General features: G+C 45.1%; 1 pseudogene; it reads left to right on the top strand.

The window, feature by feature from the left end:
• Positions 1 to 6,723: 6,723 nt before the first annotated feature.
• Positions 6,724 to 16,970, top strand: LOC101726551 (MIF4G domain-containing protein pseudogene; annotated as a pseudogene).
• Positions 16,971 to 18,105: the final 1,135 nt, after the last annotated feature.

Below are 18,105 nucleotides of genomic sequence, written 5' to 3'. Positions count from 1 at the left end.
TTCAGAGGCCCATAATCCATTAAACTTCTCCAAATGGGGTCTTGTACTGCTGAGAAGACAGGGTTTAAACCTGGAAGTGAGATGAAGGCATGTGATTTGCCCAATTTCTGCTGTACAACTTCACTTTTCTCTCATAGAGGAGGTGGAGCAGTGGGAAGTGGGGCCCAAGATATTCATTCATTGCACTCCCAATCCATGAGCAAAACAGCTCCAAAGGGTTCATGGATCCATTAAAATATTAACTTTCTTCCAACTTCCTTTTTGCAAATACAAGTGTGAATTATTCAGGGGTATTAATTGAATCTGCCTCACATAGACCGTGTCTTAAAATCAGTGTGAAAAAATTTTGACTGATTAACATACAAAAATTAGAGTCAAGTATGTGGAAGACTAAGGCCTTTATATCTCTCATGGACAGGATACTTACATCATCATTTCCTCAATCCTGCTGATTTTCAGTAAGTCTTCTGAATGTCTCAACAGCAACACTTTCTTATTTTTTCAAAAGTTGTTAGAGATCACCAGGGTTGGACGGTATTAACAGGAAAGTATGGAGGGTGTTTAATAGACATGTAGCCTCTTCCAGCTGAATGCAGAGCCAGCCAGGTGCAAGTTACACTCAGTCTCAACTTCTACCCAGACATAAACCACTGCAGAAGTCACTGGAGAGAAGAAGAGGGATCCCCCCAGAGGGCCAGGCAGGAACGTGGTTAAGGGAATATGACAGAGACTCTTGCAGATGGGCTGAGCCACAAAAACCAAGCAGAGCATAGCCTCTAGCATCTATGTCAGTGTGGGAAGCTGCAGGGGGACCCTGAGTTAATGGAATTAACAAGGTCTGGTAAGGTCAAGTCTGCAAGTAATCCCTGAGTGAGGTTAGAATTAGCCCCCAGCATGGAGCCAGTGCATCTGTTGAGGGTCCTCCATACTCTATCCTGTTGAGACCACACATCCAGCCCCAGCAATTTCTAGCAACTTTGAAAAATAAGAGCAATTGTGATCCACCAGGCAGATACCAAGTTGAAGCCTTTGGAAAAAGGATATCAACTATGGCCCTATCCAGAAAAGAATGTCCTGAAGATAGGAATTCTTAAATTAATTTTCCTAAAATTGAGCATTACATGAGGTTAAATGAAAAATGGCTTATAGGAAAGAAAAAATGTTGGTGGGATAGAGGTCACAAGTTGCATCTCCTCTGTATTCCAGCTGGCTGAACACAGTTTTGGCTGATTATTTCTGGAACAGGCTTCCCCAGCAGTAGGGTTAATTCAAAGATATGATGGGAAATGAGGCTGTAACAGTCCCACTAGTGGTGACTGACACCATGTCATCCTCATCCCACACCTCTTTTCAATCCAACATCAGTTTGATTCTGACAGTCAAACCTCCACAGTTAGAAATCTAATCCTTTGACTTCAAGTTTTAGCCCCCATCAAAAACTAATGACCATAACATTGGTAATTGTAGTGTGTAGCTGAGTGGACATGGGCTCCTAAGAGACTTTCCAGAGAAGATATTCTAGTAGTGAGAAAGAAGCAGAGGGTAAACATGTTGGGAACCTGGTATGGCTCCAACAGGATTGCTGGGGAGATGTCTAGGATCTGGGGACAAGGCTCACTAACCCAGATGTCTCATAAGATCTTCCTCATTCCATGTCTCATTTGATTTAAAGATAAAGCTAGTGAGCTCATATGGAACACAGACAGAGATTCTTTTCCAAGATGTTTGCTTTTCCCCCCTCAACTCTGTCCAGAAGCACATTTAAAAATTGTTTTTGGCAAGAAATGAATGACTCTGTATCACCAATCATCTGATCTGGAAAGATAACTCAGAGGACAATGCCTGCTGAGGGGTTTCAACTTCAAAGTTAAAATGAGATGGGTGGGAGGGGTTTCCCAGTCCCCTGGGGAAGGTGGGAGGGGAGACAAACTTCAGGGTACTGTCTGGGGTCATGGGACCAAGCACCCAGGCTGGACTTGAAAGGAGAGGTGGCTTTAAAAAAAAAAGGCAAGGCAAAAGTTAATTTTAGCCCAAGAAATATGTGGGTCTAGAAAATGGAGGAAGCAACAAGGAGACAGAGAGATTGCCCTGGTCCAAGGAGTAATGAAAGCTGCCATTCATCAGGCGCCTACGGCAGGAGCACTGAGCCCAGAACTACCTACCAGGCAATCTTCTGGGTGCCTTAGGAGTATGCTTAATTAAATTAGCAAACCACCCCAGGAAGGGATAATTATTACCATTTTGATATTACAGATAAGAAATCCAAGGGTGAAAGGTGAAAGGATTTGCCCCAGGCCACGCTGCTAGTTAGTGAATAGTTGAGACATTGTTCCTAAACTAGAAGAGAAAGATTTTATATAAATGAGAACACACAGTTTATTGCTCTCTGAAAACTTCCTCTTGGTGCTGAGTGGATGTTAGGAAAATATTATCAAAGGATTATGATTCCTTCTTTTCCAGAGATTGAAAATTCTTGCTCTCTAGCCAACCTATAAAGCATTCCATTTGAGCCTGCAAATCTGGAAAAATCTTAACCTGGGTAATCCATTCACAGAAAACACAAAGGACCAGGGATTTTCCTATGTGGATGTTAGTTTCCCCTCATCATCAGTGGGCAGCTTGAGGAGGGACATTAGATGGCAGAAGTGTCCACAGCACTTGTCACTTGGACCATCATCCCCATAAGAGTACATCGTCTGCTCCTTCTAGAAGTTTAGAAAGGGCTTAGTTTCTGGGTCATACTGGCAAACAAAAAAGTTTCTCCAGACATTAGAATAATGTTAATCAAATAATCTAATGAAAAGGAAATATAGAAAAGTAAAAACAATGCTCCTTTCTTCCATAATTTTAAGAAAAATAGAAACTATTCTACCTTCAAGACTTGAACATTAATAACTACTATTTATTGACAATTTACCTGATGTCTGATATTGAAATAAATTTTCAAATTTCACTAGGGATGAGTTGGCAGGAAGCAACAGACTCCTATGCATAGAAGCTTGGTAAAAGAGGTCATCAGGGAGCTCCTGAACTATAGGCAGAAAATTGAGCTGCTTGCTCCCGACGGAATGTGGAAGTCATGAATAGATACTCCATTCCCAGTGTCTGATTGGGCCACTGGCCTCTACCTGGGCTTCTTTTACATACCTGCTCTTTACACCAAATTCCTGGCTGGCTCAGAGTCCCACTCCCTCTTAGCTGCGACACGTGTGACTTGCGCTCTTTGTGCCTCTGATACTGGCCTTAACTCTACATGACCTAAAGGCTGCAGGGCTCAACTTTAACATCACTTCCTGCCTTCTCAGTTCATCATATCAAGTGAGACTCAAACAGCTCTTCAGGCTTGTGGATGAGTCCCTTGTGGTCAGGTGGCTACTCTGGTTCCATCAGCTATGGAAGAGAGGAAAGATAGGGCTAACTGGTACACTCACAGCCAGCTCGGTCCACTGTAACTGGGTTGTGGACAAGTCTGAGGCAGGGAGGAGATGGCTGGCAAGGTACTCCAGAGCACACCTAGTACTGCTTTTATTAGGTGGCTATTATGATTTTCCTTTTATATATGAGGGAAGAGACTGAAAAATATTTACTGCCACACTAATAGCAGCTACAGGACTGGACTTTGAAATTAAGTCAGTTTGTACTTGTTATCTATTGTAGCAATACAGATTAACCCAAAACTTGGTGACTTAAAACAAAAATCTGTTTGCCTATGATTCTGAGTGTTAGTTGGATCAGCTGAGGTATGGTTTCTGCCCACCCATCCCAGTCCCATGTTGCTTGGTTCTGTCAGGAGGGTGTGATTTTTTTCACCTGAAATGGCCCTACCTATATGTTGGCCCTCAGCTAGAGCTGTTTGGGGCCTTCCATAGCCCAGGCCTCTCTTGTTTGTGGAGTCTCATTCTTGGGGACATCTCTTCATATGGTTTCTCCAGCAGGGTAGAGAGTACCTTCACATGACCTCTCAGGAGTTCCAGAGAGTGAAAGGAATCTCCAGGGTGACTGCAACATAGCTCTGGAAGTGAAATGGCATCTCTTCTACTTCCTCTAGTGAAAGTAAACCAAAGCCATCTGGTTCCAGGGCAAGGGCCATAGACTCCACCACTGGGTAGAAAGATAGATGAAGCCCCAATCCTAAAGAGTCAGAACTGCCAGAAGTTTGGTGGCCCTCTTTAGAAACAACCTTCCACAGAATTCAAAACCCATGCATGTGTATCATGCCAAATGCCCTAGAGCTTCTACCACTGCAGTGCCCTTTAGATGTCATCTGGACCTCTCAATGACATTCCAACCTGAAATCAAGCCAGCTGAAGGGAAAATTTAGCTCAAGGGCTGAAGAGAAATTATTTAGCAAGCTTGAGGTCCTTAGTCAGATAAATGAATTTGTGAGTCACCTGTGGCCCTTCCTGCCCAGAGATGGAAATCTCCTGAGGGAAGGACCAGTGTATGCATCAATTAAGTCATGTTTAGACTGATTTGGAGGACAATGCAAACCTTTCAAAGCAGAAGTCACAGAGTTGTCAATTAATCTGGGTCTATTAAGTATTTTTCTAAGTAGCCTATCAGAATTTGTGACTCAGAGTCCTAAGAAAATAGAACTTTAAATTGGGAGGTTATTAACTGCATCATTTTTTAAAATGCAAAGTAATTTTAAAAAGAAAAAGAGAACACCTTCTCTACCTCATAAGCTGGAGTCTTAGCTAGTAACAAAGGAAATAAGGAGCCAGCAGCACCAAATGACTCCATTTTCAATGGCAGATGCCAAAAGCCCAAATACAAGGAGACCCAACAGTGATCCATCCTGCTCTGATATGGCCGGCCCTGTTGACTCTAGTCCAATTGTGATGACCTCAATGAGGAATAGACATGCACACACCTCAGGAAGGCACAGCTCACTGCTGTGCTCCATCCCTCCCCTAGAGGCCTGGTCTAAGTGAGAATGGGTCTTCCTCCAGCCCTCCTACTCAACACTGACCATAGGGCCCCAGCATGTAAACTTTTTCTGCCACTGGAGTAATCTTTTCCATGAAAGCTCATTTGTTTTCCTCAATCTACCTGCTCCTATGTTGTGAGACCAAAGCGACTCCATTTTGCTAAAATCCACCATTCCCCTAGCCTCTCAAATTAATGGTCAAAATGTGTTTGCTCTGGGACAGAAGATACAATCTGTAACAAACCAAAGTTCCTAAGTTAATTACTCAGCCATCTGTTTGCCCAGGAAATGAACATTCTGGGCCCCCTATCCATAGAACAATCTGTAGATGTGCTGACTGTCAGTACATAATGGTCGTGACTAATAGTCAGTGTGTCTGCTGACCATCAGTACGTGACAGTCGACCACCAACCTTTGCCCCTCATTTCCCTCATAAAACCTACATGTAGCCACCCCTCAACCCCCGATGTACCTAGCCAATCAGAAATGTATACTTCATGCTCGCTAATTGTCAACCAATCATGTAACTGCTAAGTGAAAAATCTCCAAACCTTGCTGTAACCTCCATAAAAACCCTGCTAATTTGAAATTTGGGGCTCTCAATTCTGATCCACTGCTTCAGTGATGGTTGAGAGCCCCTGCTTGAGCTTGAATAAATGATCCTCATGTGCTTGCATTGGGAACAGCTTCCTGGTGGTCTTTGGGACTTCACAATCTGGGCACAACATTTGGGGGCTCTTCTGGGATCCCCAAGACCCTCAGGATCCCCGTACCAGAGGGTCGATGCCGGCTGGTGAGTGTTTTTGTGTCTGTAAGGTGTCTGTAAGGGCTGGGGCCCATTTTCTGGTAAGATCGGCAAACGGTCTAGGCAGACTTGCTGCAAGGGCCACCGACCCGGGATCCTGGAAGACGTTCCAGATCCTTCTGGAGGGGACGGAGTGCCCCATGAGTATGAGTCTGTGAGACTCCTAGGGGGATGGTGTGGGTTGCTCCAACAGTACGGCGTGAGGCTGTCCTCCCATTTTCAGTATTGCCTCCGATTGGGCGGAGGATGGTTTTGTCTTGCTTTTTGTTTTTCTGTTGTGTTTGTTTGTCTGTTTATTGTGGTAACTTGGACTGAGACAATGGGACAGACTTCGACCACCCCCCTATCCCTCATGATGGACCATTTTAGAGAGGTTAGAGAGCGCACTCATAGTCTAAGCTTAGAAATAAAAAAATCTAGATTTGTCCTTCTGTGTAGTTCAGAATGGCCTTCCTTTGGAAAGGGATGATCCCCTGAGGGAACTTTTGATTTACAGGTTATATGCAGGGTCCGTGGAGCTGTTTTCCATCCCTACACCGGACATCCTGATCAGGTTCCCTACATTGTCACTTGGGAGAGTCTAATCTGCAACCCACCCCCATAGGTCAAGCCCTTTTTGCCTCCACAGAAACAGCAGCTGGAGGAAATCCTGACAGCCTGTGAGAAGACTCCCAAAAAGCACGAAGAAAAGAGGCAAACCAAGACCAAGCCGACCACGCCGCTTTACCCAGTTCTTCAAGGAGGAACTGATGAAGATCTCCTCTTTCCCCCTCCCTACCACCCACATCCCGCTCCTCCACTCCCACCTCCACCAGCGGGGGCGGAGGAAAGAGTGCCGATGGCGGCCGAGACAGAGGCGCCTGCCCCAGCGGGCACCACTAGAGGAGACGGTCCCACCCAAAAAACCCGTAATCAATGCACGGCCTCACCAGTGGGCTGGCAGATTGCACTGTCCTCCCGTTAAGGGCTGCTGGACCCCCTGATGAACATGGCAACCAACCTCATCATTATTGGCCCTTTGCCACTAGTGACCTCTATAACTGGCGTACTCAGCACGCCAAATTCTCTGATAACCCTAGGGATTTGATTAACCTGTTAGAAACTGTCTTGTTCACCCATCAGCCCACCTGGGATGATTGTCAACAACTTCTTCAAGCCCTTTTTTTACCTCCGAGGAAAGAGAAAGGATCTGAGGGCAAGCCATAAAGTCAGTGTTAGGGGGAACAGAGGGCCCCCTTGATGAACAACAGCGGGCCCGTGTTGAGGCACAACTTCTGTCCACCCGTCCCCCATAGCAAGTTAATTCCTGGGGCGGGAGAGAAGCTCTCCAAAATTACCATCAGCATCTCCTAGCCGGCTTAAGGGGAGCCACTGGAAACCCTACCAATTTGAGCAAGGTAAGTGAGGTCCTTCAAGGACCTGAGGAATCCCCTTCTGCCTTTCTGGAGTGTCTGTTGGAAGCATACCATACGTATACTCCAATTGACCCAGATGCCCCTGCAAATCCACAGGCAATTAATTTGGCTTTTGTCACTCAGTTGGCCCCAGATATTAGAAAAAAAAAAACTGCAGCAGATAGAAGGACTCGAGGAAGAGAATAGGAAAAAGTTGATGAGTGTGGCAATGAAGGTGTTTAACGATAGGGATCCTTTTGAGGATAGAATGGCTAAAAAGATAGGAAAGGTGAACATGACAGCCTTGGCAGATGGAGGTTTTATCTAAAAGGAATACAGAAAAAATTAAAAAAAGATAAAAGTAAAGTATGGCCCTTGTTAGAGAAGGATCAATGTGCATATTGCAAAAAAAAAAGGGCCATTACAAGAGGGATTGTGAAAAGTTGAAAAGAAAGAGAGAGCAGGAGACTAAGGAAGAAAGAGACAGAGTTCTTCTAGTAGATAAAAAAAGATTGGCGAGGCCAAGGTGGGGATCTCCAAACACATCCACTGACTCCAGAAAGCCGGCATCTCGATCCCTTGCCGGACAGCCTGGAATACACCACTGCTTTCCGTGAAAAAGCTCGACAACTCAGACTTCAGACCGGTACAGGATTTATGGGAAGTAAACAGCCGGGTGGAGACCGTTCACCCAACAGTACCAAACCCCTATACTCTGTTGAGTCTCACCCCTCCCAGTCATGTGTGGTACTCAGTATTAGACCTTAAGGATGCATTTTTCAGCCTGCCTCTAGCACCTGTGAGCCAGCCCCTCTTTGTCTTCAAATGGACTGACCTAGACACCAGAACAACCAGACAGCTGACATGGACCCAGCTGCCGCAGAGATTCAAAAACTCCCCCACTCTGTTTGGGGAAGCTCTCAGCAAAGATCTGCAAGAGGTAAGAAAAGTGTTTCCCCAGGTGACTATTCTTCAGTATGTTGATGACCTCCTGGTGGCGACTTCAACCAATAAAGAATGCATTGCAGCCACCGAGGGCCTCCTGAAAGCCCTCCAGGAACTAGGATATTGGGTGTCCTGAAAGAAAGCTCAACTCTGCCGGACCAAGGTAACCTACTTGGGCTATATTCTTGAAAAGGGAAAGAGGAGGCTGGCAGAATCGAGAGTATCTGCAATTCTCCAGATTCTGAAGGCAGGCTCAAAGAAACAGGTGCGAGAGTTCCTAGGGGCAGTTGGCTATTGCAGGATTTGGATTCCTGGCTTTGCTGAGATTGCTAAACCCCTGCATGAGGCCACCGTGGGAGGAAATACACCCCTCAAATGGACTGAGGCTTGCCAGCAGGCATTTCAATTGCTTAAGACTGCACTTGCATTGGCACCAGCCCTGACATTGCCAGACTTAAACAAGCCCTTTACCTTGTATGTGACAGAGAAAAATGGGGTGACTAAGGGAGTGATTACTCAGCTTTGGGGGCCATGGAAGTGGCCTGTGGCATACCTCTCAAAGAAGCTCAACCCAGTGACCCGAGGGTGGCCTAATTGTTTGAGGACAATAGGAGCAGCAGCTGCTTTAACCCGAGAGGCTGACAAATTGACCTTTGGACAGGATTTAACTTTGATTACTCCCCATGCCATTGAACCCTTGTTGAATAGCTCACCTAGCAAATGGCTGTCTAATGCCAGACTGTTACAATATCAAAGACTCTTATTAGAACAGCCATGCATTAAGTTTGCCACCACTGCTGGTCTCAATCCAGCTACTCTACTCCCAGAATCTGACTAACAAATGCCCATCCATGATTGCCTCGAGACTCTTGAAAACTAGAGGGGAGGACATCCGGACTTGATGGACCAGGTCCTCCCCCATGCAGAGATACTGTTCTATACTGATGGGTGCAGTTTCGTTCGTGATGGTGTGTGGTATGCTGGAGCGGCGGTGGTCAACCAGGACCAACAGGTGGAATGGGAGCAGGGGCTACCTCAAGGGACATCAGCACAGAAGGCTGAGCTGATTGCTTTAACTAAGGCTCTGGAATTGGGAAAAGGAAAAAGGATAAATATATTCACCGATAGCCATTATGCTTTTGCCACCGCCCACGTACATGGGGAAATTTATCAAAATAGAGGACTGTTGACCTCTGAAGGAAAAAAAAATCAAAAATAAGACTGAGATATTGGCATTGCTACAAACAATCTGGTTGCCTCGAGAGGTCGCCATCATTCATTGCCGCGGGCACCAGAAGGGGCTTAGCCCCGAGATGATTGGTAATAATGCTGCTGACCAGGTGGCAAAACAAGCTGCCCAAAAACCAGTGGGGAAACAAATGGTTCTGCTTCCCACATGGGTACTCCCAGAAAAACCTGAATATACAGACAAGGAGATAATGGAAATGAACAGGAGATGCTGGACTCAAGGAAGATATGGGTGGTGGACGACTAAGGAGGGAAATGTGGTGCTCCCAGCTGCTGTAGCAGACACATTACTGCGAGAACTACATGAGTCTACCCACCTCGGTGAGAAAAGGATGATGGCTGCCTTACAACCCCATTTTGTCAGCCAAGGATTAGCCCAAAAGGTCCAGGACATGGTGAGACAATGCCCCACCTGCCTCAAGGTAAATGCTAATCAGGTAACCGGGCCCCCTGGGGTCTGACACAGAGGACTAACTCTAGGAGAACACTGGGAGTTGGACTTTACTAAAATAAAGCCTTGCATGTATGGGTACAAATACCTGCTAGTTTTTGTGGATACATTTTCAAGATGGGTAGAAGCATACCCCACCAAGAGGGAGACAGCAGAAGTAACAGTTAAAAGGCTCCTGACAAAAATAGTTCCCCATTTCAGTTTGCCCTTAGCTCTGGGGTCCGACAATGGTCCAGCCTTTATGGCTAAGATAACTAAGTTAATTAGTAATGTCCTTGAAATAAAGTGGAATCTACACTGTGCCTATAGGCCTCAAAGTTCAGGACAGATAGAAAGAACAAATCGAACTTTAAAAGAGATTCTGACTAAATTATGCTTGGAGACTGAGCTAGGTTGGGTAGAGTTTCTCCCTTTTGCCCTCCTCCGAATGAGGTACACTCCCAAGCCTCCCCTCAATCTGTCCCCCTTCCAGATTGTTTATGGGCGATCTCCCCCAATCATTCCATTAATAGATGTAGAATTGAAGGAAAAATTTTCCCACCTTCTACTCCTTAAATCCTTAAAAACAGTTCATCAGCTTTAGTCAGAGATACATGAGACATTACAAAAGAAAATGACGAGTCCAAATGAAAAACCTTTACAACCTTTACCCTATATGCCGGGAGATTTGGTTTTATTCACAGGTTTGATTCCAAGACCCTGGAACCTCGTTGGAAGGGACTGGTTTCTGCTGTCCTGTCAACTCCCTTGATGGTGAAGGTGGCTAGACATTCTGCCTGGATACATTGCAACCATCTGAAAGCAGGACCCCCTGTGGACGTCAAAAAGGACAAATGGAAGGTTATCAGCCAACTAGGTGACCAAAAGCTAAGATTGGAGCGGGTTGGAGGTGTTTCATCTTCATGATAATATTCTCTGGGACACTGGCATTATTGCCCCCAAAAGGACTAGATCACACAAAAAATGTATGGATTCAATTGGCAAACTCGCTTAACTTGTCTAAATTCTGCTTAAATGTTGATGTAGATTTCCATTATGTGCTGGGAAGCTGTCTCATTCCAGTATGCACCTCTTTAGAATTAATACGACCCTATACCCTATTTAAGGACATCCCAGGAAAAAATCTTACTTACCTGGATAGATATAATTGGGGGCATGACACCTGCCATAAACCTAAAAATGCTGTCAAATTATATACACCCAAGGTAATTATGTCAAACAAAACTGAATGTGCTATGTATGAAAATTGTACAACCAAATGTCTGAGGATAAAAACAGTCAGAAGGGATGTCCTGCCATATAAAACAAAGAAATTGTGTTTAACAATTGCCATATCTCCCTTCCCACAAGATGGTTTTATACCTGTGAAAGGATAACCTTTAATTATATTCCAGCAAATTTAACTAAGACCCGTTGCTGTTTGAGTCGTCTAGCTGTAGTGTTGCCAGTCTCGTTCATCAGAGAACGCATTAACACTGTACAGCTGATGGTACTCAGGTCCCAATACCAGCCAGTCTCTACAGACCTAATAAAATTAACCCCCAGAGGCCCATGATTGGTCCTCTATAGCATCATGAGAAGGGGGGAATGTGAGACCAAAGCGACTCCATTTTGCTAAAATCCACCATTCCCCTAGCCTCTCAAATTAATGGTCAAAATGTGTTTGCTCTGGGACAGAAGATACAATCTGTAACAAACCAAAGTTCCTAAGTTAATTACTCAGCCATCTGTTTGCCCAGGAAATGAACATTCTGGGCCCCCTATCCATAGAACAATCTGTAGATGTGCTGACTGTCAGTACATAATGGTCGTGACTAATAGTCAGTGTGTCTGCTGACCATCAGTACGTGACAGTCGACCACCAACCTTTGCCCCTCATTTCCGTCATAAAACCTACATGTAGCCACCCCTCAACCCCCGATGTACCTAGCCAATCAGAAATGTATACTTCATGCTCGCTAATTGTCAACCAATCATGTAACTGCTAAGTGAAAAATCTCCAAACCTTGCTGTAACCTCTATAAAAACCCCGCTAATTTGAAATTTGGGGCTCTCAATTCTGATCCACTGTGTCGGTGATGGTTGAGAGCCCCTGCTTGAGCTTGAATAAATGACCCTCGTGTGCTTGCATCGGGAACGGCTTCCTGGTGGTCTTTGGGACTTCACTATCTGGGCACAACAATGTCAGAGCACACCCCAAGATGCATCCATAGCTTGCTATTTACCCTCACCTATGACCTGGACCCACCAAATGCCAAGCACAGAGCTAGTCTAGAGACACCAAAATACAGAGCTATTTCAACCTGGAAGCTCAGTGGTCAGGAATATAAATTTCTATTTGGAAACCAAGAGCATCTATAAGTTTACCATTTATCAACCACTCTTTTCTGGTTGAAAGATTTGAGTCTTGATTTTTTTCCATTTCTGTATGTGAAGTTAGTGTGTTTTCAGAAGGTTTTGTAAGTGGTAAATCATAGCAGGAGATTCAGGAGCTGAGTTACTTACAAAAATGCCTGCAGGCCTGATCTCTGGCTACAGTCAAAAACTACAGTAAATAAATAACACTCAGATTTCCAGATGTGTGAAAACCAGCAAAGTGTAAAGATGAGAGATCTCCTAGCCCCAAGGGTTTGAAAGTTTTATCTGATGCTCATGGCTTTTACCAAAGTGCTCCATAATTTGCAATGGGAATACTTTATATTAACAAGATGGCATTGCCAAAGCTTCACATTATCCAAATCTGGATGTGCTTGGAAGAGGTGAACCTGGGAATGCAATGAGGCTTAGGAGGAGTTATTTTAAAGCTCTGAGTGAATTTCTATAAGGGCTACCTGCTATCAACATGGCTGTAATTATTGCTTTCACTTGCACAGATCAGAATGGAACCCATTACTCACCATGAGTAAGCTATTGGACAGCATTTTCTTGTGTGATTTACCAGAGGAAATGCATTTTCTCTAACGTGCTTTTCATTCTGCCCATGTTCTCCTCAGACTCTTTCTCCTTCTCCCTTTATATGCTATTTCTTCACTCACTCTCCAGATTTTATATTCTTCTTTTATCTTGGATTAGTCTCAATATATAAATGGACTCTTTAAGAGGTAACATAGAAAGGTGTTTCTTCATGCAACTTCAGACCTGTGCTTATTGAGTCTCTTACTGAAAGTTCTGCAAGGTGGTAAGGGCCCATTCAGACCTGAGAGCAGCCTGAGGCATAACCTAGACTATTCTTCCTAGGATATTTTCCAGCACAAAAATCAACACCATCTCTGGGGAGACTCAGGTTGCAATTCTGACTAATAAGGAGAGATTCCATCTAAGTCACGCTGCTCCCACTGAGGACATTCCTGGACCCAATCTACCTTCTAATGGGAAACATGCTTTTCCAGTGGCTGATGTATCTGACCAGATGGCCAAACAGAGCTGGTAAATCTTAGAGGACTAAAAAATTATTTGAATTTTAAAAAGGCAGCCCAAAATAATAGCCTCAAAGTTTTCTTCTCTAGTTCCTTAGCAGTCATTGTTGTCCATGATGCAAGGATGATAAAGTTTATCTCTAAGGCATTTATAGTAATGTTCATGGTGTGAAATCAGTTTATAATGCACTTCACAAATGCACATCACAATCTCCACAATCATTGAAATAAAAGGTCCAACAACCATAAGCTTCAAACTCCACCCTGTGTGACTTTGAAGACAAATCCCTTTTCCAGCCAACTTCAATCCATGGGCATGTTGGGTCCCCTTAAGCCCACCCCAGAGAAAAGTTCTCTGTGGCTCTTATTCCTGAGTTAGGGAGAAATCAAGGGAAGCAAAAAGAGATTTTTGTAGAAAGTTTCCAACTAAAATCCATTGCAGCACTCAGGTTCACATTTGTGTCTGGTAGATAATGTGAATGTGTGTGTCCAGCTCCAGAGCAGCTCTCAGGTGGCTCTGCTGACTGATTCATCCAGTGTTCTTGAAGCTACTCCTATGTGAAAGTGAAGGGGACAAAGAAGCTTTTAGAACTCAGGAATAGTGCTTTGGATTTAATTTTTAAAAATCTCCATCTTCCTTCTTAGTCTGTAACTTTCTTTTATTTTTTTGTAGCTAATGCTAATGGATCTGTCTCTGATCTCCAAAGAGACTCTTCATTCAGATTGGACTTGTAACTACCCTAAAGCATGCCATAAAATCTTTTGGCTCTCTTTCCATCAAAGGTGAGGGCTTCTCTCTCTCCTTGATTGGGCATAGGGGGAGGGCTGTGATTACTTTGATTTGTGAAGCATCATGGAAGTGATACTCTGTGGCCTCCATGGCTGGATATAAAAACTCACGTTTACAAAAACACTTGTTCTTGGAGCTCTGAAGTCTGCCCACCCTGGAGGAAGCCCAGGCTGTTCTCCAAGACCACATGTAGGTTCTCTAGTGGAGAATCTCAAGCTTAAACTCATGTTATTCCCCATTTAAACACACTTTTGGGGAACCCCTAAATGTAAAACTAGTGCTATCCAAGCCCAAGCACCAGACATGTGAGTGCAGATGTCCCAAATGATTCCAACCCATCAACTAGAGTCACCTTCAGACAGTCTACTCTTCCCAGATGACACCCCAGACTTTATGGAACGGAGATAAGCCATTTATGGTGTTTTATGTTTAAATTTCTGTCCCCAGAATTCATTAGCATATGACATCTTATTGTTTCAGGCCTCCAGGTCTTGGAGTCCCACAGCACCATATAGTCAGGGTACACTCTAAGCTGCTTCTCTCTTTCCAGCCCTCACAGAAAGCCCACATACTCATGAGGTTCAACCAACAGCAGGCAATAGTATGTGCCTTTCATGTGCTGAGCCCTGATGTGTGTGAAGTGAGGAGAAAGAGACTGGAGTTTCCAGTGCCAGCCTCCAAGGTTCTTGAGCTAAAGAGACACAGGTTCATAACCATGTGCTCCCTCCCACACTTAAACAAATAGAAGCCATATTAAAGGAGCAAGTCTCATGCCCCAGGTGGGTATGGAGGGGACATCTTTACACTTTGTCCAGATCACACACCAGCAAGGCGCTAGGCATTTCCCACTCTGAGGAGCTATGCTCCAAGGCAGGAAAACTCACACAGGATATAGTTGATTTGTGGCCCTGAAGTTGAAAGCTCTGTCCCTGGCAAGTGCCACAAAGAGGCTGGAGTCTTCCAAAATCTCTTTAAGAGAGTGTTCTAGTCATAATGGAAAGTACACAGTGCTTTCCCAAGTGGCCAAGACTAATCACAGGGAACAGACAAAAGAAGTTTAAAAAGACAGGAGAAAGACCCACAGCAGGCACCTTGGCCAACACATGGAACAAATGAAGGCCACGTTTGTAAATCATGATATCACTACAGAAAATCCTGGAAGATGCTTCCTCATAGCCCCAGGTCTACCCATAATCTTGTCCCCAAACCTGCCTGTTTGGAGGTGAGCCCTAGTCCACTGAGGACACAAAAAGTTCAGATAAGCACTGTTCATGCAGGAGTTAAAGTTCAAACTCCAAGGACTGAGTTTCTCTGGCCAACAATGACTTCACATTCTTGTGAATAAACTATTGACCAGATGCAGGAAGAGAAGATTCATGTGCAAAAACAAGCACAGAGACAAAGATGAGGCTCTGATGTGGAAAATTTTCACAGACAAATCTACCTTGTGGGAGTTGGTAGCTCTGAAGTCCCAGTTTCCCCAAAGCAGATTAGGGTTGCACCTGCCTAATGGGGAAGCTTTGGATTCAGCCCAAAGACAGTGTGTCCTCAGCAGATGACTGCCAGCAAGGTAGGACCCTCAGGCTGCACTGGCTTGGAAGTGTAGCTCAAATATGAGCACTGTCTGGAAAACTAGCTTTTTGGCCCTGGCAAAAATCTTCTCTATCTGTTTTGAATTTAAAAGAAGTAAATGTCATGGGATGATCAGAAAATGTAATTCCACATTCCTTTCCATGTGTCATTGTTTCACAGCAAACCTGGAACATTTGGTTCCTTAGCTTGCATTGACAGCTGATATCTACAAAGAAGGAACTGAGGCAGCAATCGTTACAATCAGTTACAAGGAAAACAAATTACAAGATTACAAATTACAGGAAGATGCTACCCAGCCAGCCCCAGACCCGCTGCCCTCCGCGGGCTCCTCCCACGCCACGTGGGCTGGTGCTATCCTTAGTCCCAGCCCAGTGAAGAGCTGCTGGGGCTGGGTAGTCAGGGGGGAGGCCGGTAGAGAGGAGTATAAAATCCAGTCTTTTGATGCAGAGACCCAGCAGCTGCTGAAAACAGCACTCAAAGATCCAGGTGCTGTGGATTTGGAGAAAGTGGCCAATGTGATTGTGGACCATTCTCTGCAGGACCATGTGTTCAGCAAGGAAGCAGGATGCATGTGCTATGCCATCATCCAGGCAGAGAGTAAGCAAGCAGACCAGAGTGTCTTCCGGTGTGGACTCCTCAACTGGCTGCAGCAAGAGTACCAGACCCGGGAACAGCTGAGAGCACGGTCCATGCAGGGCTGGGTCTGCTACGTCACCTTTATCTGCAACATCTTTGACTACCTGAGGGTGAATAACATGCCCATGATGGCCCTGGTGAACCCGGTCTATGACTGCCTCTTCTGGCTAGCCCAGCCAGGCAGTCTGAATGAGGAGGAGGAGGTAGACTGCTTGGTGCTGCAGCTGCACTGCGTTGGGGAGCAGCTGGAGAAGATGAACGGACAGTGCATGGATGAGCTGTTTGTCCTGATCCGGGATGGCTTCCTGCTCCTGACAGGCCTCAGCTCCCTGGCCCAGCTACTGCTGCTAGAGATTATTGAGTTCCGGGCTGCTGGCTGGAAGACCACCCCTGCTGCCCACAAGTATTACTATAGTGAGGTTTCTGACTAGTTCCGGCTTGGGATTTGCTCCCTGCAGCACTGGCCTCTCCTCAGCCCTCCTTCCAAGCTGGCAGGGAAGTCTCTGCCTCTCCCAAAGGCTTTGCCCTGCGAGATTTACCCACCTTCCCAGTTGCACTGTGATCCTGCCCTGTTCCCTTTCCCCAGCTAGAAGTTGGGGAAATACCAAAGACTTGCTCTCAGCCTCAAGTCTGTCCCCTTTTCCCCCGAAGTCCTATCAGCCTTCTATCACTTCCCACCAAGACCACGGAGAGGAGGGCAATGCCTACTGACCACTGCACTGTATCACCACTGCTGCAACAGGACCTTGTTGCCTCAACTTCCCATCTATAAAATGGGTACCCATAGCCATGGCTACCTTGAGATGCTTCAGGGTGTCAAGGTACAGAGGGAAAACACAAGTTATCCCAGTAACTGCCTTTTCTACATTTTTTAAAGGACCACTGTGGAAATAAGGCTATTTCCTCCAATGAGTTTTAATCAACGATACTTCTGTATCAGGGAGAGGATTTTCTAATAAAGGGCAAGTATCTTCTGATGCTACAGCTTCTTCCTTTCGCATCCAAAGGTCTGCCTGAGCTGAGGAAAGGGGAGACTAGGCCCTGAGTTTCTTAGAGGAAATTTCCAAGTCAGTGTTTCCTCTTTTTTTTTTTTTTTTTTTTTTTGGTACCAGGGATCGAACTCAGGACCTTGCACTTGGGAGGCAGATGCCAGAACCACTGAGCTAAATCCCCGGCCCAGTGTTTCATCCTTATAAGAAGATGGGGCACAGAAAGCCAGTTCCAGCCACACTGAAAAAGGGTCAATGGACAATAAACAGGCCGCTCCCTCCTCAAAAAAGAACTACAAAACAAAACAAAACAAAAAGATTACAAATTACAAGCAAATCAAATCACACAGAAAGGGAACTTTCAGCAGTGTGTTCCTTGGGGGCAGGAACTATTTCTTGTCCCTTTCATTGGTGGCATTATGATACTTTTGCTGAGCAGGGATTCCAATAAGGAGGTGTCGAATGAATGATATGTGCACACATACACAGGTGAGATCACCGTTGATATCACCTTCTTTCTTCAGGATCTGAATTTCAGACCCTTGCCATCTCTTTAACACTAAACCCAAGTCCATCAACATTTCACTTCCCGATCCAGCTCCTTGCCCCTTCAGAGTGCCTATTTCCTGTTGAAAGCTCTACCTTCATGAATAATTACTAGTCAGAAATCTGGATCCCCTCTCCGTCCCCTGAACTGCTTCCTTAGTCTCTCCAAATGTCTCCTGTCTCTGTCCTTCCCTTCTCATGCTCTCTGTCCCTGTCCTACCTTTGGCATTGGGTAGGTGTCCTACCTCCCAGGGTAGGTGTCATGGCTCTACCTCAGAGCTTTGTGGCTGGAACTCCTTTCTTCAACAAGTTCCATTTCCAAGGAATAATATCCAAGTTTTAGCCACGTAGTCAATATCCTT

This window comes from Heterocephalus glaber, unplaced genomic scaffold (genome assembly GCF_053883595.1).
Source record: "Heterocephalus glaber isolate CG9 unplaced genomic scaffold, H.glaber_assembly_v1.0 deba00001523, whole genome shotgun sequence".
Classification (NCBI taxonomy): Eukaryota; Metazoa; Chordata; class Mammalia; order Rodentia; family Bathyergidae; genus Heterocephalus; species Heterocephalus glaber.
The sequence above is the reverse complement of the archived record's forward strand: the minus strand, read 5'-3'. Positions and strand labels throughout refer to the sequence as shown.